A 21179-nucleotide genomic window follows, 5' to 3' on the forward strand; every position below is an offset into this window, starting at 1 on the left:
TATGAGAGAGTGTTTGTTGTTTAGACTCTAAGCTAAAAGAAAAAAAAACAAACACAAAACCCCTAGAGCAACCTTAAAAAAAAAAAATCTGTACTCCACTTGTACATGAAAACCATGTCTTTTAGCATTGGTTTAAGCACAGTCTTACAAAATATGTGCCACAATGTAGTGGGCCCAGCTGGAGTAAGGAGTAGGAAGATTGTTTAATTTAAGCCTTTTGCACCAAAGTCCCTACTAACTTGCACCCTGTTTAGCTGAGCTGAAGTCAAGATCACATGGTTCAGAGCTGTTTGTTGTATTTCTCACATTCTGAAGAGTATTTATCATGAAGCTGTAAGCTCCTGTACAAAACACAGACACTAACTGAAACATCTGAGTTTAGGTACTTACAAGTAGCTACAAAACCAAATTCTGACATCTTCTTCTAACTACAGATTCTTCCATACAGCCCCCCAACAGCAGCTTAGACACATGGACAGGCTCAGAGTTTGCATTCAAAGTAAAGGCAACAGGCCACACTTTGAGGAAACACTGCTGTTAGCTGCAATGCAGGTTTTATGTATTCTTTCCCAGCTTCTGCTCCTTCCTCTGCCCATGCCATAGCCATGCACCTGCACATGGGCCAGTATTGTGAGCTGGACCAGGAAACTGATTTGGCATTTCAATCAACAACAAAATTATTTTTGTTTTCCTGCACTTTTTTTTTTTCAAGCAGGATGGCTTCCCTGATGCAGGTCACAATACAGCTCCAAAAATAGTTATGTCAGCAAAAACTGAGAGGGTAGGGCAGTGCACTGTGGGCACAGCCGAAGAAACAAACAGCACAGTGGAGAAATACTTAAGATCAAAAATACTCAAATCAAAAATGATGTATTGAGCCCTTCAACTGGAGTACGCACCCAACCTGAAAATACTTAAGAGGTCCCAGCACTTCCTTGCTTCACTTCAGGTTGAACAAAATTGTTTTTTCTTTTTTCCCCCTAATGGGTGAACAGGTTCATGGTGATAAAAAAATTAATTTTTTTTAATTAAACTGACCCTCCCTAATCCCACTTTTATTTAAACCAAGAGTTTAATACAGTATTTGTTTATATGGCTCTGTATAGGTAGATAAGGAATATTTCCTTTATTTGTTTTAAAAAAATAAAAGAATTAGTTTTGACAAAAGATTATTAATGCAAAGATGCCACACAGAAGACAAACAGCAAATTAACTTAAGAAGTCAAGTACATTTGATACATATTATTTTAACACTGCAGATTCCCAATTCCATTCATAGCTTTAACATTCCCATGCAGTATCCAGAAAAGGAAAGTGGTGCAAGAGAGAGCTTTTTATTTCAAGGCAGAAAGGACATTAAATTTTGCATCTTTTTTATGGAGGCATCTACAGTAAAGTTTTTAAATACATCACATAAAAAAAAAGGAAAAAACCCTCCATCACAGGAAAGGTATTTAGATTGGAAAAAAACCAGGTATTCAGAAATTAGGAAATGGCAGGTTTGAACTTGCTCATGCAGCCGTAATTCTATCCCCTTGTGGGATGATCCTGTATGCTGAAATTAAGCAGAACACTGTTTGGGGAAAAAAGAGCATATAATCATGCAACTAAGGACTGTCTCATTATTCATAAGTATAGTTCATACCTTCTGGAGAAAAGTTTAGACAAGCCAAAAAAGAGAAAAGATTATCTTGTGCACAATCATAATAATCTCTCTGCAAATGTATCATGCTCATTGGTCAAATCTTGACCTTTTCAGTACTGCAAATTTGGACTACAGGACAAATAACACTAGCTGGAAGAAAGCCTTTAGAGGAGGACTAGACCAATACAAACTCCCAGGAGAACCCAGTCAAGCCCACCCTCTTCCAAGGAGCTTGCAGATGTGCAGCACTTGGTACTTCCAGACAGGAAGAAACAGGAGGAACTGCTCTGTTTGGGATGGTTATGAAAAGACCCACTCATGCCCCTTCCCTCTGCTATCTCTTCACCTAGAAACTGGGGAGAGAGGGCAGGGGCTATGTAGCAGGTCTACAAACAGGGTTTTATGTCATGCAAACACACCAGCATGAATATGCTTTCAGGGCAGCACAGACCAGTGCTGCCCTGACAGCTCCTTTGGGCTCTTGTTCCAGTTCATGCTACACAGTCCATACTGGCACTGTTGAAATTCAGTTGTTCTGACACACTACCAACATTTTCAAAAAAAGGCACATGTCCAGCAGGTACTGCAGCAATCCACAATGTAGCTAATTCTGAAGATGTCATGGGGCAAAGAAAACTTAGTTCTCTGGGCTGAGGGCCTTCTGCTTGCCAAATTTTAACACTCTATGGCAAGTAACAGGAGCAATACGGCATCTCAAAAATCTGGAAGAACCACGTAACTACCAAGGATACCCAAATAGAAAGTTTGCTCTTAGCTCCTTAATAAAGAACATGCATTCATTCAGCAAGAAGATTACTCTGATCTCTTACTCCAGAGTAACTCTCCAAGCTTGCCATTTACCCTACTTTTACAAATTGCCCCCATTTAGCTGTAATAAATTGGTGATCCCAACAGTTGCTCCCTATAGCTTCCCCACATGGTTAAAGTAGAAGAAAAAAACCCCACACTACAGGGCTCTCAAGTTCAGAGAATAAACAAAAGAGAGCAATCACATATTTAAAAGGTCCCTTTACAGATTTGTCTAGTTTTCAAAGTTTGGGTCTGCTTAATAAGCAGGGAAACCACAAAAGCACACTTGGTGTTTCACATGAGCATTAGGCACAAGGCTGCTAGCTTACACTATTTTACTGCATGTCTCAACAGCTCCTGCTCTGCTTATGGCTCCAACTGCTGGAGGTGGTACTTTCCTTTGAAAAAAAGTGAGATATCTATACATACAAAGCAGCACCACTTCGACCAGATGTGGCTCCTAGTGAGATGATCTCTCTTTACAGCCCAGGGACCATGGGCTTGGATAAATGGTTCCAGCAGGATGCTGTGTTGATCTGCTTCTGGGCTGACAGTTGGAAAGCTCAGTATTAGTTAGCTTTTGCGATGTGCCACTGCACACGATAGGAACAAGCCTGGCATCAACAGCTCCACTGGACTGAAGACATGTTTGTTTCCGGTCTGGGAAACTAAATTACTCTGGGCTCAGCCAGCACATGGTTAGAAGATCATTTGGATGCATTTCATAACACAGGCACTTCCCCCCTAATCCAGCCAAGATTGTGTACCACATTCTGGTTCTCAAAAGCAAAAAAAAAAAAAGACACCACTCCAATCTCCCTTAGATTAAATATTAAAATATTAAATTTGAAACCCAAAGTTGGTTTTATATTTGCTTGGCTAACAACCATTCCATTTCTGAATTTTAAATGTTTGGGGATGACACTAACCTAGCTGAGTCATAAACCAAATTATTACTATTGGAAGCAAATCAAGTACCAATTTAGTTTCAAAGAAGTTTGGTTTGCTTGTGTCTGTCAAGAGTCAGCTCTTGGATTTTGCTTCTAGTTGTCTTTTTCTTACTCCCTAGAACTGCAGTGAAAAGCCACTAACCAGAGACCTGCAGCCATGTCTTTTGTTTTAAAGCCAAGCAAGATAGGTCCAGCCACTCTTTAGAATAGTAAAGAAAAAATACATACACTTTTCAACATGCTAGAATGAATGTTTTTAGTTCTACATAGATACCTGGCAGGTCATCTCTGATTAGATTTGAGTTAATCACACATGTGCTTAATTTTTCCAGTCTGCTAATGGTTTTTGAGGTTAAAATACAAGTCCATTTGAATCCAACAGCAAAATTTATTTGGACAGAGCTGGAATTTCACTCAGGCTTTTAACACTAGTGACAGAATAACACAAATACTTGAGTCAACCTGCTTTGAGACATCCCTCAGCACAATGTATGTCTCACTTCAAGGGGATGACACTGTCAATCTGTCTTGGGGACACTGTCTTAGTCATGTGAAAGTACTAGGGTCACCCCATGTCTGCCGTGAAAATGGTTAAAACTCACTACATTTTAATTTCCATCCACAATACCTGCTGCTTATCTTACTTGGAGGTTAACAATCTAATAAATACAAGCTTGAGTATCTGCCCATACCCTTAGATTAATTTAACTTGAAAATTGCCTTTCAGCCATTAGACTTCAGCCTAAAGACTGTTCCTCAAGCTATTAATTTTTATTTTCCTTAGAATCCTAGGCCTAATAGATTCTGGATTGAAATGCCTTTAGAAAATTTTAAAAGTATTCTCTAATTTTCTAGAGGAGCTAGTGTCAACCAAAATACAAAAGACTAGCAACACTACAATAAGAATGGGGGAAAGTACAGAGAAAACCTAATGAGAAATTCTTAGCATTTATTTATTCTCTTGGAGCTGAGGATTTCAGTGCACCTTACCAATTATGGCTCTGTGAGGCCTGTAAATATTATATTCCTATATAAGAAGGAGACTGAGAAGAAAGTTCTTTAGAGCAGTTCTGTGTCTCACATAATCAAGCAGTACAAAATCAAAACAAATCCAAGTAGACTGGTACTAAATCCAGTCAAGCTATTAGACAAATCAAAAACAGCATCTGGAATTAAAGATTTTATTATAGGAACCAACTACACTACAAATATATTTGAGAAATATCTATGTTCTGTCATTCCTGATAAGTATTATGGGCAACATTCCAGACAAAATGCAATAAATTTATATGAATTTATGGCTTTACTGTGTATCTTAACAGCAAGTATATAATAATTAGCTCATTGATGTGAAATACATTGTTCTTCTCCCAAACAGTGCTATGCTTTGTAGTTTAGCTTTTGGAAACAAACAGCCCAGCTGTTTTGATTGCAAATTTACAAATAGCTGCAGTATTTCACCCGGTGATGCATACAGGGTAAACCTCACTCTGCAAGATCAGACAGCTAATAAAATTCTTGTATCCACATCCTGTCTGGTACTTCAGAGGAAAGTTTTTTCGCACAGTGCATGCTGACACAACAGTTGTACTGTTCGTGGCTGGGAAAATCTTTCCTGACCGCTGGGAGCCTAAAATGCAAGATTTAACTGGCTTATCATAGCATGCAGCATACTGATAGTCATTATTTTAATATACAGCTAGTGCATTTAACTGTGTAACCCTGGCTCCCTCAGCAGGTGATGGAATGCACTTACTACATATTATAGGCCAGGTTTCTGCCACAAAATACTGATGGTGAGGGACTCAGTTCAAACTGTAAGCAAGCAGGCCCTGCCCTGACAGTCCTACATACAATCTGGAGGAAGCAGCCTGCTCAATGCAGCCATGTCAACTGGCCAGTAATTTCCACATTTAGTAGCCAAGCCTGCACCTTCCCCTGACTTCTCATTGAAGTCCGGAAGACATCATCACAGAGGAGACACCCATAGCTAGTGTATGTTTGGAGTCTGCCTAGATTGTCCGCTGCGAACTGCATAGGTAAGAGAACAATTCTTCCCACTGGACCTGGAAACAGGATGGGAAGTACTTGCTCTTTGTCCTGCAGCAAAAAGTAGCTACAGTGCAAGGGCTAGCATAATTTTCCCGATCCTACCAAGTATAAAGGGGAAAGAAAAAGCAGAAACTTGAACAGTCTCTGCAAAAGTTCATCTAGTTGAACATGTCCCTGCTCATTGCAGGAGGGACTAGATGACCTTTAAAGGTCTCTTCCAACCCAAACCATTCTATGATAAGCAGCACAGCAACAGAACACATGGAGAGAGAATGGACAGGATCTGGTCTGGCACCTGTTGCAGCCAAATCCCAGAATACGACCTGGCGAAGAACTCTTACAGCAAAAAACCAACACCCCCAAGGTCTGGTTCAATATACTGCTACAAACAATATACCTCATGAACAATTACACTTTTCCTTCTACCTTACATTGTGCATTTAAAATAGATAATTTTGAGCTTAAAAAACCCAGTATATTATTTTAAAATAATAATTTCAGGCGCTATCTGTACCTAAATATATGCTTTGGGACTTTGAAGCTCTAGTTTTTCTACTTAGAAAAAACAACAAAAATATTGGTGGGGTTTTTTTTTGTTTAGAACTTTAATGTAAGCATTAGGTTTTCAGAACTTTTTTTACTAAAGATAATTGATTCATTAGTTATTTTGTATGGAATACAAGAAGGATCACTGAGGTATGCAAGAGGAGTAGTTTCTGAAAATGTTGAAAAGTATTTGCTCTGCACAGGCATGCAAAATTTTTCCTGCAGGATGAAGCTATTTGCTTATTCATGTAAATACATATCAGAATGCATTCAGCTACTGGTCATATAATACACCACACATGGAAAGTAAAAACACTAAACTGATCTTTTCCCCCCTTCAAGAATACATAACTAACATCACCATCCCTGCCCAGCCCTCATCTCTTTTAAACCCTGCGAGAACAGGGAGGACTGATATTCTTGTAACATGAGTCAACGGAGGGCATCACAAGCTACTGAATAAATTCTGAAGAAGAGTGCAGGAACACCCACCCATGAACTCCCTTTGTTTTAAAGTGGAGAACTGTCAGCTTATGCTCTTCCACTGGTAGCATCAGTATCACAGAGAAACTTGAGATTAAATTCCCAATTACTAAGGGCTCACAAAGTTTACTCTTCACTAGGAAGTTAATCTTAGTATGATTTAACACTGTGAGCAGAGAACCAGTTTTCATTGTGGCACACTAATTTGGAGCTACTGCTAACATACTAAGAAATTAATGTTGTAAGGCAACGAGGACGGTACTCTGGGATTCAGATTTAAAATTTACTTCTGTATTCCCTCACAGGCTTCTGTAATGCACTTTGAATCAGGGCCTTAAAACACATAGTAAAACTGAGCACCACCACAGTTGACCATGGTAATCAACTAAGACCCCAGCAGAACATTAGTGAGAGACACTGAGCAATAAGAACAATACTTCGATATGTTAGAGGCAGATAAAATTCATGCTGTGGTTCAAAAAGAAGTGTTAATGCTGTGATGCTGCTTCAGCTGTTTGGACTTTGGTGCCTGCATGCCACTTCAGGTGCCCAAGTGCTTTCACAGGACTAGACCATGACTTCCTGGACCACAATTCTTCCTTGGGGGTGGGGGAGTGGGGGTGGTGAGGGGGAGTACTTCCCTGCCTTTGAGAAGTTTTGATCATAAACTTAAAGATAGCATAGTGATAAGATACAATGATAAGGGAAAGCAACTGATGAATCTAATAAAAATGCAGAAGACCCTCACTTCAGAGCTGGTCTTCCTGAAGTGGCACCAAGAACCCCAGAGGTGCTGCAGAGCCCAATAAGGCTTCTTCTGTCACTGACAATGCAGCAAGGAAGTACAGGAAACATTGCACAGACAGGGACCTGGCATCAGCTTCTCTGGCAATTCCAAAAGTAAGCTTTTCAGTAATTGTTCTACTCAATACTTACCAAATCATAGCAAAATGGGAAGAAACAAATAGCGTATAAACACACTCACATGTATTTTCAACTAAAAGTCATATATGTTAATTCCTAGGCTGCTCTTTAAATATAGAACCATATTTGTTTATTTACAGATGAAAAAAGTTGGGGAGATGAACTGATTGAGAAAAGTTATTCTCATTTGAAATGCCTGGCACTAACTCTGAATCAGACCACAGTTGCTTTTGCCTGTGTATTATAAAATTATATAACAAACATTTATTAAAGGAGACAATTTTTTGTGAACATCTCACACATAACAGTGTCTGCTGGAGACATGTAGTACAATGGACAAGTTCATGCAACCGACTCTGCTACCATGGTGTTCAGTCCAGGGAATATGTAAAGCAGATGCATTTGAAAAAGCTTCATTTGCTCACTATTTTATTTAAAACAGAAGATCATAAAGAAAACAGGACAACCCAATCACACTGGCCCACAGAAAAATCTTTGTTATTCTTCAACATTCTGTGCTGTTGCTCCTAAGCATCCACCAGCACAAGTCAGGGGCATTTGGACTCTTTTGGCATCAGACAGAAAAGCTTTGGCCACTACTGCATGACCCAATGTAGAAGTTATCCTGCCACCCTCCACAGCTCTATTTTAGCAGTATCTTATTTAGTACTTCAAGTCCCATGACCCATATCCAATAAGGAGTTTGTCTAATACACTGATCAGATAAAAGGATGCTTTTCAAGCAATGGTTATGCAAGGGATCCATACTGCAATGCAAGCCCCGAAACACTAAACAAATGCTAAGTTATAAATAAAACACATTCTTGCTCTTAATCCCGTAACACATACCAGCCACCTGCTTGAAACTGAACTGTGTCCGTTACAGCTGCGAAGACTTTCGTTAAGATTTATCGATTCACCTTTATTAAAGGTGAACTTTAAATCCGTTACCAGGATAGAGTCATTAACATTTCTAGGAGGTAAGAAACTCAGAAAAAAGTGTCCAAAGACAGACAGATGACAGCAAGGAAACTATATCTGTACTAGCTTCTGGATTAAAAACAGAGCTGGTCCAACTGTTGGAAATTTTTCAGAAATATTTTTACATTGCCATTGCACTAACCCCTCCAACCCAATCACTATCTGCTAAGTAATTTATCAATCTCCAGCCACAGACTGACTAGCACTTTCAATAAAATTTAAGTAAACTAATGAGTACATACTCCCTAACTAAACCCAAAGTCCAAGACCACATAGCAAATAGGTGCCAGGGTCTGGATTAGAAGTCATGTTTCTGACTTTTGGTTTGGCACTCAGTCCGTGAAAAATGACACTTCCCAATAGAAAGAAAAGCCTCCAGTATTGTAAGTGTAGGTTGTTGTGTTTTTTAAAATGCATATATAAAATCCTCCAAAAATAAAAGTAATTGTTTTAAAGTCTTGTTTGAATCAGAAATATAAAAGACTGCAAAATCAATACAAGTTCTCCAATAAAACAAGAATATCTGCAAGGAATTAAGATTTTTCTGGCCTCAGGTCAGAGATTTACTGCACTTGACACTGTAAAAACAAGCAGTAGAAATGAAACAAACTGCTTGCTGCAAAGACCAATAAGGGGTTTAAAGAGGCAATACCTTGTGATCATTCAATTCTAATCTTCATAGCTCTGAAACACTGGTCCTTAATAAAACTGTTATTCTCTTGTCTTACCCTTCTCATTCTCAATACACTGATTTCAAACATGATGTTGACAATTGACAGTTCATGACCTGTTGAGTTTACAACGTTTGAAAAACACGGGATAGAAAGCTTTCAGATGGTATCAAGCATCTGTTCGCAGTGAGAGCTGTCAAAGGCATCCACTGCAAACTTCACTGCAAAATTGAGACGGGAAAATACCAAGATGACAATCAGAATCCTGTGACTTTTAAGGTCCTAGAAATGAACAGTCTTTCAGGGCAAGAAAAATTGGTTCATACTTTTATTATTCACATGTTACTTAGAGACACATTAAAAAACACCTTTTAAAGTACCTAAAGTGACATAAACCCTGCTCCAAAGTACTTAATCTGAGACAATGCTTGCAGTAATAAGATCACACAGTTTTGAACAAGTATATACTAAATAGCTTAATAATATAGGTTGGTTTAACAGACCTGTCGTGCTTACTATGATACTGAAGATAGGATCTTTTAGGAAAAATTGAAGGACAGCTAGCATGAGAAACAGGGAATGCTTCAGGACAGGAAAACTTCTGTCTTGAATCAAAGATGAACAAGTTTTTGAAAAAATATTCCATGAACAATTAATTTTTAATGCACATTACCCTTCTTTAACAGCTGGTAATAAAGAAACACTCTTCTACTAAGCACAAAATAAACAGGTGTCCAAACCAAGCATAATGAACTTCAGAGAATACTCGGAGAGAAGAAGTGTTAGGCAGCATCCAAAGGCTAGAAAGATCATCTGCCAAGTACAGGCAGGCCAAACCACAGTGCACATTCATCCAAGACTGGAACACTTCTGACTCCTATGGGACTAAGACAATCACTGAGTTTAGATCAGTTCAGGCAGCTGTACACTTTTAAAGCATCTTACCACTAACTTGTGTACTGCTGCAGATGGCAGACAGAGCACACATTTATAGGGCAGAACTAATTTCTCCACTTTCAACAAGAGCATGCCCCATTTCAAAAGTCCCAAGGAATACCCATGCTTTACGTAATCGTAGCATGCATCAAACTTTCACCCACATACGGAGTCAACGCATTCATTTTCCGTTAAATTGCTATGCCTCCCTTTGTTCTTGTAAAAAACTACGGTAAAACATGAGCCATAAAAATGAAACACACACACACACACATTTTTCCCCTCTCTGCTTTCAGAGGAAATGGCTTACTGAAAGAAAAGATTGCTTTACTGTGTCCAGGCCAATAGTTTTCCTCTTTGGATTAGAGAGAAGGATTATAGCAGCTCATGCTGAGCTAGCACTGCTGCAGCTGGACTTTGATACTAGTTGCCAGGCTGCCTAGTTTAAAGCTAACTCAGGTACAGCTGTACAAACTGCAGTCTGCAATGCAGCAGCAAATTAACTATTTAACTCAAACCAAAATCCTTTTTCCCTACTTACTGAAAAACAGCAGCTGACAAACTATGGATTTGGCATTCTTTCACATGCAGTAAGATTTGCTGCAAGTATCCAAAAATATACTTCATGGCTGACAGCCCAAGGAACCGATCAATGAAAGTTCAAGAGGTACATTTTACTGTCCAGATGTTCTCAAACTATGCTCCATTGACAACTTACAGAGATGATTGGTCACATTATGCTGACTTTTCTCACCTTTGCTGTACCTTTTTGTCCAAAAGATGGAAAGTACATCTACAATTATTAAAATATTTCTCCTTAAACATGTTTTCCTTTTGCTACAGTTAGCATAAAAATATCACAGCAAATCAATGGGATGAGAGGTTGTACAGGAGACAACTTGGTATAAAGTATGAATCAAACCTTAATCTCTGCAGCAGGATGACCTTAATGAGAAACTCTGAAGGCATGAAAATTACAGGTTCCACATATACATACATACACTCTAGATAATGACAAAAAATTCCACAAGGCAAACACGCTTTTCCTAACCTGACCTACACACTTTTTCAGTGGATATGGTATCAAAACTTGTGCAAAACCAGGGAAGAGCAAGAGATCTTACTTGCTTATTTAAGGAAAAACCTGGTAGGATTTTCTAGGCAAATGGACTGCAACAGTGACCAGTGTTACTAGATCTTAATGTATTAAATACTCATGCCTGAAAGGTTTCCTCCAACCCTTCAGTTATAAATTATTATAAAAATGCAGAACTATACCTTGGGGAAAAGATGAGGACTAATTTAAACATGCATTTATCCATGCACTAAAACAAACACAAAACTATCTCAAAACTGACAAAAATCTAAGCTTGAATACAACACCGTCATACCGCTTGTATAGGGGATACACATACTCTAGCTATGGGCATACCCATATCTTCATCCATTTTTTCATTTGGATGTTAAATTCACAATTAGCAACTTGAATGCCATTGACACCAAATGCCACGATAGGCAAGAAGGAACAGCTAGGTCCAGCATGTAGATTCAGTAGCTGTTGCTACATATCTCTCTCCTTGCTCAAATCACAAGAATCCTGACAGTTCGGTCCTTTGGGGGTGAAAGGAAGAGAATGCTTAGCCTGATATGAGCAAAGTCATTAGAAATTAAGTACCATGTAGCTTCATCGCCCATAGAGAAGTGAAAATCAGGTCATGTACAGCACCTTGATATATCATTTTTTGTTTTGATATAGGCTTGCAAGTCCTTTCTTTTTCCTTCCCTTGCAAAGGCACATACTTCTCATAGGAGCACAAATCTGTAAGCATCCCCAGAGCAGCCTCTGAGGCTGTTTTGCTGCATTTCCCAGAAAGCAGCCTTAATTTTGCCAAGTCAGAAGAATCACCAATCCATCATCTTTGCTACATGTTATAAAGCACAGAGGACTAAAGCAAAGTTCAAATGTTCAGTGTTTTTCCTTGGAAAAGTGCTCTGCCAATTCAGTCTGCTCCATCCTTCCTTCCCTAAATAGGGGAACTTTTGCCCTTGGTTTCATGTCTCTGCTCCAGTCACAGGGCTGCTTGATGGTAGCAGAACATGCATTAGATTCTGGGTTTTTTTTCAAACCTAAATAATCCAGACAAACTCCCTGCTCTCATTAAAACACTGGTATGCATTTGGATTTTTCCTTGACCACCACCAATTCAAACCCTTGTCCATCATTTCACTTCATTTTAAAGTAACCATTTGTAACGTAAGCCACAGCATTCTAGCTGCGTACTCAATTTCTAGAGTGAACAAGAATTTGTTTTCACCTGGAGGTTCATCTCTTTGCAGCTTCATGCACAGACCAGTACACCAGCATTTCAGACAATATTCTGCTAGCAGATTCCTTTACAGACATGCTACCAAATCAGTCCAACTCATAACTATTGCTGTGGCTAAATACGGGGTTCGGGTGAGAAGTGGGGATGCGATTTCCTTAGTTCACCATCAGTTTTGTTGTCTGAAAGGTTACTGAGATCATGGACACTGCCTTCATTGTCCCTATTTTTCACATGTCTTTTGGCAGCTACGTACAGCAAGACAGATTCCTTTATGTATGATAAATGCTACAATCACTGCCATCTCCTTAGGGAAGGCAAAGAGTGCTGATCACAGCTCAAATGGGTATATATCTCATACTGAAAATACAACTTCTCTACTGCAAGGCAGACTGATCTTCTGCAGGCTAAACAGTCACAGATATAGAACATGTGTTTTCATTAACTGAGTATGCTGCACTCAATACAATAAAATCATTACTTTGAGTGGGTTTGATCACCTGTCGTCGTCCTTTAAGGCAATAATTTTATTACCTTATTGCTTTTCTTTTAAACTCCAGCTTGGGAAAAGAAAAATCAGATGCTTGTCTTAAGCAGGATGAAATCTAGAGGAAAAAGGTCCATTCATCATCACCTGTTCCCCAGCCCTTCTAAAACAGAGTACTGAAGCAACTGGGGATTTTACCAAGCTGGTAGTTACCTCCAAGCACGAGCTTACATAAGTGAGTGCCCAAAGGAACCTACAAACTTACCTTAGATCGTACTCTGACATACTTGCAAAAATTATCAGCTATTGACACTGCAGTCAATTTCCTATTCCACATTGGAATCTTAAAGCATTTAAAAGCCTAAGTAATTATTCATAAGGTAGAAATACTTTCTCTTCTATAGATAAGTAAAATAAGGTACAGTGTGTGACAGAGAAAGCCATGCCATTTCTCTTGTAACTCCTACTTGTGTGTCTTAATCATACACTTCTCCATCACTATTTATTTTCCTCTCTTTCTGCCCTCAAGCAGTTTGGGAAGCTTCTAAACTGTTTTATTCTTCAGGGCATATTTTGTTTTTTAATACAGTCTGTATGGTCCTCAGTGTTGCTGCAGACAAATACCCATACAAAATTAAATTCAATAAACCAAAAAATCTCTTAGACACTGGCAGAACTGCTGGTAGCGTACAGTAAGTAGAAGTGTGACATGCACAGTAGAATAGGCAGCTTTTGCTGTTGTAAAAGCTTTTACTGAACTTTGTTCTATTTAGTTCTTACATCAGCTGGATAACAGATGATTTAAAATACAAATATCCTATATCAGATACTTCAAACCTAGGCTCTGAATGCAAACAGTGCCATTATCTGCTTAACAAAGACCAATTATTCAATGAATAATCAAGCTACTGTGCAAGTTCTGAATGCCTATAATGTTATTTGATAATATGGTGTCTTCTGACCTAGACAGAGCTGCCTACAGCATATAATTAAAGGTTTCAGATACATTATGTTCTTCTCCTGCCAAATGCTGTTCATGCAGTACGCTTTATATACCCAGTGAAACTAATAGAAAAACAGTCTATTTCAGACTGAAATGCTTTGTTAAACCATTTAAACAAAACCAGTGTACAGCCTCAAGATCAGATGTCCTTCTAGGGATGAAAAGTACCACCACCACCTGTTTTTCCTCCAATACCAAATTCTCCATTTTATAATTTAATATTTTGAACACTGGCCTTCCCTTTTTCTGTCTTCATTCCAGGATAAAACACTCTGCATTGCTTTATGATAGCATCATAATCAAGATATATTTCATTACATGAGACATTACCTGCACAGAAAGCTCCTGACCCACACAGCCAACAACAAAAAGTGAGTATGTTTTAAAGTCATTTTTAAAGCCTGTGAAATACACAGGCACTAGGGCATTAAGTCCTCCCTCGAGGAAATGAACTGTACAAGCCTGTATTTCCAGTTAATTTGTCCCTAATTTGTCCCATGTACCTTAATCCTTATTTGAATGTGTGAAGCAGAAGAAAGCTCAGTTCAAATGTTCACTCGGTTTATGAAATCTCCCCACCAAGGCAGTCTGTGAAAGTGCTAGTTAACAGTGTTTTTAGATGAGGAAGTGGCTCATTTCTCACTTGATATACTTACTGCATTTCACCCAGCAAATATCAGATACCAGCTGATGCCAGTCACCTCGTCACTCCAAGAACTGGCCACATTTCCAAATGTGTCAAACAAATAACCAATTAGTCTTTGTTTGCTTGTTCACTGTATCCAGTGCTTTCGTATTCAGGCCTTGGCAGGCTACCAGCTACTTTGACTGCAGTCCCTTCCCCCAAAAAAATGGAAGTCATCTTAGACTGAAAGTTCTTCAAAAGCAACAGGCCTATCTAATCTTCAGACTGAAACAGTGCATTCAGATTGGGTGCAACATCCAGCCACTAAAGCAAAAAGAACCCAGTTTCTTTCCATAGCTCCCAAATTTCAGAAGAGTACAAGGGAGTTGCTGACGAGCATTTTTAATCAGAAGAGAATGTAGTTAAAAAAATAAAACACACCCTTACAACTGGACAATATGTAACTCAATATTCAAAGGGTTGTAGGAGTCCCTGAGCTCCTATTCCTCTGGCTGTTGAGGGAATCCTTTGCCTGGCACTCCAGGCCTTCCCAGCATTTCAAAGAATACCTTCATTTACACATCAAAACTCCTGTACTTTCTGGCACGATATGAAGCCTGGTACCAGCTGAAAAGCAGCACTTCAGGATAACTGTTATAGTCTCTTGCTTAGCTAGAACCATGTTATTTTACCTGCACAACAATTACTTTTTCTACAGCAGAATAGATGCAAGAAAATGGTTGGTACCTTTAAACTAAAGATCTTTAGTATCTTTAAATTAAATCTAAACTTTTTCTAATATTAGTCTCGAAAGTCACTACGGTGACCTGATCCTAACTTCTAAGACCATAGAGAAACTGCCTTATCAGTTATTCCTGTCTCACAAGAAGCAGGCTACTGAAAGAATTCTTCCTCTTTTTCACATTAGAAAACAATAGCAGGGAGCCAAGTTTGGCAAAGGTATCCATAAATCTGAGCATGTCACAGTTATCCACCACAGATTTATCCTTCAACAAACTCCTGAATATTTAAATAATGTATTTCAAAAGACTTCAATACAAGTCATACAACACTGTGTATTTAAAAAAAACTCAACAACTACACAATAACTAGTCTCCGAAGTTCTCTGATTTGGGGGCTAAAAGCAAACCTTTGGGGTTTTCTGTGCCTTTGGTTGGGTTTTTTTTCTCCTTTTGAATAGGAAAACAAAATCCACAGAGCACAAGTCTTTCAACATTTCACATAAGAATTAGCTCCATCCAAAGTACTGCAAGATGCAGCTCAGCAGTGACTTAACAGACCCTACCATTCGGTTTCAGACAGCAGAGCTGGCCGTCCTCAGTGATACTACTACTACAGATATTCAGCTATACATCACCGATAGGCCACAGCTGTCAAGAAACTGTAATAGAAGCCATTAAATATTTCCTTCTCCCCAAAACTACTCAGTATTCCCACTGTCAGCCTGGTTTTACAGCTGTGTACTGAGGGTTGGATTTCCATTTTAAAATACTTTAAAGTATTTTAAAAATACACTAATGCACAGAATATCTGTTCAAAAACAGTTCATTCAGAGTAAGTCTCAAACTCAGGTTTTCTTGGAAAACTTACAGCGAACTTCTCATTGCCTGTTTCAGTACAGGACAAAAGCTTTCTAGAAAGCAATCTACAGTCTTTTAAACTGACTCGTGCGGGGAAAAAGGCAAAAAATCCCAATGCTGTGTTAAAAACTTGACTGTGCTTCTGTTCAAAACAAAATAAAAACTTTAAAGAATGCAGTGAACAAACTCCAGCCACTCTCCTCCCCAAAGCCAAAACTATTCTTACCAGTCCACAAGCATTTTCATATCACTGTGGGGTCATTGCAGCACTGTTCTACATAATAAATATGCATTTAACAATCAAAAGTGAGGATCCCTGATCTAAACAGCAAGAAAGATTGTTCCGGATAAATTACTTGCTTCTGCCTCTCCCACTTGCTTTCTGGTTTTATAACCACCTCTTCCAGTTTAAAAAAAACCAACAGGATTTTCCATGTGGCTACATGAAAAACAAACTATTGATTGACGAAGCAGACAATGTATGAGAGTTAGCTGTCATATGTATAAAATAAATAGAATTTAAAAATTACTTTTGGAGGTACTCTTATCTTCAGGTAAGATCTCAGAATATTATAGTATAAGGATAGCCTAATTGTTTTTTCATTGGTACTCCTTTAGATAACTAAAAGAAAGTGAAGTTATTACAATTTCAACATTAGTAATGTGACATCTGATGACAACAAAAACGTACACATGCTCATGCTGCCAAAGGCAATATGACTTCTCTTTGCCAGTGTTGATCCTTGATACATAGATAAACAGAAGTGTCTGGATATACCCAAAACACACAAGACCTAAATTAACAAAAGATTCTTAAAAGTGTCACACTTAATCACTTTAAAAAAGAAACTACTACTGAACAATTATTTTAGTATCTGCTATACATTTAAAGAGACTGTTACAAGCTTGTGCTAGGATGCAAAAACGTCAACAGAATTTTTAATGACATATATACAGTATTACCTATATAACTAAGGTTTTCCTAAGCATCTATTCACAATGTTCTCATTAAAATGTATTTACATTGAAAATCCTCTGGGGCAGGACTTGTCTTTTATCCCTACTTGAACAGTCTACAGCACAATGAGCGTCCCAATCATTTTTGCTTTAAATACTAGCATAGCACAAGTATTTTTTTAATGTAGAAGATTGAAAATATTCAGAAAGCACCCTTTGTGTTCACTCTCCGTGCTTAATTCCCATTTACAGTTCAGAATAAGCACTTCAGCTGTCATTCTATTAACAGTTTTACCTACATAAGAGATTCAAGAAGGGGCCAAATTTGCCTGCATAATGATTTCACAGTAAGTGGCAACCAGATGGACAGCACACTGCCATATGTTCCCCTTTGCTGAAAGGTGGAAAAGTGAGCAAATATGAATCAGAAAAAAAAGGAAGGAGAGTGGGGAGACAAATATCTCTGCAGTATACCCATTAATTCATGCACACACCCTTTCTTACCAGAAGCATACACAAACTTGTCTGTTCCTTGTACCTTAGCATCTGAATTGCAGGGAAGTAATGGCAATGATTAGGGGGCAGCTACGGAACAGCTGTTGTCTCCAGCATAATCCTTGCTAGGCAGGTAGATATCTGTGCAACATCCAACAGTGTTGCATTCCTAAGAGCCATTGTACAAGCATGGGGAGAAGCACCAGCATCACCATGGCCCTAATAAAGTGAAGGAAACAGAACAAAGACATCACTCCACAGGGTCAGCCTCTTTGGAAGCCAACACTTTTTCCAATGCAGCACCAAGAGCTGAGACACTCAGAAGCTGTGCCTACTCTGCAGCCTCCTCTGAATTTCTTTTTGCCCATAGATAACATGTCAAAAACTTTAGTAAACCTTGGTGCTACCTAAGTCTTGCATTGCTCTTTCCATTGGAGCAGACAATCTGGCCATATTATAATGTCTCCAAGGAGTACCTGCCCTTTTGAGCTAGTCCTAAAAATAACACCTTTCAAAGTTAAACATATCTATTTAATTACACTACTGCTCCCTGCTCAGAAAGTCATTCTCCTTAAGACCAAACAGAAAAAAAAAAAAAAGAGCGTTCAGATTTCTGGAGGTGGCAGCTGGTAACAGATGAAGAAAAACAGTAAATATGTGCAAGAAAAATCTTTGAGGTTGCTTTTTTTTTTTTTGAGACACTTGTGCAAGTTAACATGTGAACCTTGACCCATATCTCACTTTCCCATTAAAAAGTTGTTTTCAAAGCTGTCTAATTTTAGCATTCCAGATAAGAATGTAATTATTTACTAAATGTGGGTTGTAAAATCCAGGCAGATATTATATACAGAGAAAAATTATGGACTGCTTGCTAGCTGAGACACACGACATGCCTCACATTTACATCCTGGATGGGTTTTAACTTTAATTATTACACACAGGAGCTCTTTAGTTCACTTTAAGAGCAGCTTTCTTTAAATTTCTACCATCAGCTAAATCGACTGGTAGTCCAAATGGTGTACTTTCTATAAGAAATTATTTGATATACTTGAACAAAAGTATTTAAGGCAAAATACTAAAATAATTCAACAGCAAAAGTCTCTCCAACTTCAATAAAATTTGTATTTTGTTATTTTTATATATGAATTTTCATTTTCTATTAGTGGAAAAAGCTGGTAGACACACTTAAATATCAGACACATAACACTTTCCACTACAAAGACTTTTGCAACTTTTTTGAGAAGCTCTGACACTTGCCTCTTTGCAGGCAGCCTTTAAAGTTCCCTGGAATAGCAGAGATGCTCTTTGTCTCATGGCAATCCATTTAAATTAAACTGAACTATTTTCCTATGCCTTCTTGCTTTTTTAATCAAGTATTTGGTGGCCTCTCAAAAAGAAAGAAAAAAAAAAGTCAAACGGACACAAACTCCATGTACACAATGGCTGGGCAGTTTGCACCTCTGACAGAACAGTGGCAGACAGCATGCTATGGAGCACTTACAGGTTGCTGAAGCAAAAAAAGCAGAGTGACAGGGCAGGCAGCAGAAAGGAGGATGAAATAGGTCAGACTTTACACATTGTTTCCCTAGACAAAGCACAGACCCCAAAGGTTCTTCCTCATTCACAAAATAACAACCTTCCCAAGTAAGGCAATTACCTGAATTGGAAATCACTACTGAAGGCTCAAATCCCACTTAGGGATTTGTTAAGGTCAACAAGGGAAGTTTATACCTTGATATAATATTGTTTTACAAAAAAAAAAAAAAAAAAAAGAGCTAAAAACCACAATACTAAGAGGTTCCATGTTAGAAACTAATTTGTGAGAAGGTTATTTGGGTTGAAAGTTAAGCTCTTAAAAATTAGGAAGCATCATATTTAAAACAGCATATGACTTAAGCTCCATTTGCATTAATCCTTTCTAACTGTTAAGATCACATACTATTTTTCCTGCAAATCATTGGCTCATTCAGTGAACAGGGTGGCTCACCGTATAGAACTACATCTGCACAACTCTAAATCAGACATTGTCTGACTTTATATGTTCAAATATTTTAGTTGCATTTTTAAATGTAGTTTAATATGTGTGTAATGCTATAGGTGCACATGGTACTTTACACAATGCAAGGAACGATATAGTAATTGCCACGAAAATCTTACAGTCGAAATATATCAAAGCAACACTGAACCCTAGACAAGATAAAATTAAAGCGAGACAGAGGGAGAACCTCTTTATGCTGAAAATATTATTATGAATAAAGCAAGAAATAAGTCAACATTGCATTTTATAATGTTTAGTTAATGACAAAAGCATCATTAGAAAACCTCCATTGCTACTTGAGTTTACAGGAAGGTCTGTCTTTCATTATACTCATGCAAAACCAGAGATTTCAACAGGATTACATGGTTGTAACAGAGCTCATTGTGACCTTATAACTAAATTAAGAATTAAATCCTAATACATCACTCTTGTCAAGCAAAATCCTAAGCCCAGCAACACAGGTGGACTGAAATATGACAGAGAGACAGAAGTCTTTTACCCAGCCTCTACCCTCACCACACCATCTGAGAATTTAGTGGAAAAAAAGCTTTTGATTCACCTTGGGCAGGAGCCTCTAGAGCCAAAGAACGCACAACAGCCAAGTTCTACCCCACAGTGACAACAAACCAACATTTATTATTTTTCTCTTGAAGATGGAATTTCACCAAGTATGCTCATGTCTACCTACACTACAAGAATACTCCTAAAAGTATTGACAGAGTTCGGAATTTTTTTCCAAGTCAAAAAAACACAAACTCCCCATTTTCCAACACAGCAGATTCCAGCCTTGCCCCTCACATTATTAAACCTAACAAGTGCGTGGCAAACAAGTTTCAACAGCACACAGTATCAGGCTAGAACCAGCGAGGAGAGGAAAAGGAGGAATCAAATAACAAGTCTTCCTCTCACATATCAACTAGCAGTGAAGATTCTGCAAATAGCACTTAGCTGACACTTTTAATGATAGCACGAGGCAGAAAGGACTCCAGCTCACTCTCCTATGTCAATACTGGTTCTGCAATGTTCATAAGGATAAAGTATTTTGCCTGTTAAGTAATCCCATTGTTCAGGAAGCAGATGAGTTGAACACCACTATACCAACATAACACCCCATTTGTTGCTCTTCTAGAGTATGCAGACGGTTTTATACTACATAACACAATTCAGTTAATTGTTGTTCTATTGCCAGGTAATGCAACTAATTTAAAAGTATACTGATACATTATAGGTAAATTTTAGTCCTATCAGGATCTCATAGGGCAATGCAGTTTCTCCTCCTAATTTGGATGTAACCACATGTAATAACACTGAAACCATGCTCTTGATCAAGCCTGAGTTTTGCTAGTTCTGTCCCTCTGTGCTAAAAGTAATCTATGATGCAATATTACTGCAGAGTCAGAAACTGCAGTGTACAGACCATCAGAGACGAAATAGCAAGCTGCCAGGTAGCAGGGTTTCAGGGAGTCACCACTGAACCCAAGCTGGAGTAACAGCACAACAGTACCTGGGGCTGGGACAGGGGAAGTATAATTAGCTACATGCATCTTTTACAGGGCACCTTCAGAATTGTAATCATGCATACACCTAATGAACCTTTGGGAACAGACACAGTGATAGGGAAAACAGCTACACTGTGCATTATGTTCTGCAT

General features: G+C 38.4%; 2 protein-coding genes across 2 annotated transcripts in view; one reads left to right on the forward strand and one right to left on the reverse strand.

Annotated features, from left to right (window-relative positions):
* Positions 1 to 21179, reverse strand: part of TMEM266 (transmembrane protein 266) — an 89766-nt gene that overhangs the window by 66185 nt on the left and 2402 nt on the right. The window lies entirely within an intron of this gene.
* NRG4 (neuregulin 4) overlaps positions 14071 to 21179 on the forward strand; it is a 33175-nt gene continuing 26066 nt past the window's right edge. The window contains exon 1 of the mRNA XM_075505730.1: positions 14071 to 14183. The gene's annotated coding sequence lies outside the window, so the exon portion shown is untranslated. The remainder of the gene's footprint in view (positions 14184 to 21179) is intronic.

The sequence above is a fragment of the Mycteria americana genome, chromosome 6 (genome assembly GCF_035582795.1).
Source record: "Mycteria americana isolate JAX WOST 10 ecotype Jacksonville Zoo and Gardens chromosome 6, USCA_MyAme_1.0, whole genome shotgun sequence".
NCBI classification, from domain to species: Eukaryota; Metazoa; Chordata; class Aves; order Ciconiiformes; family Ciconiidae; genus Mycteria; species Mycteria americana.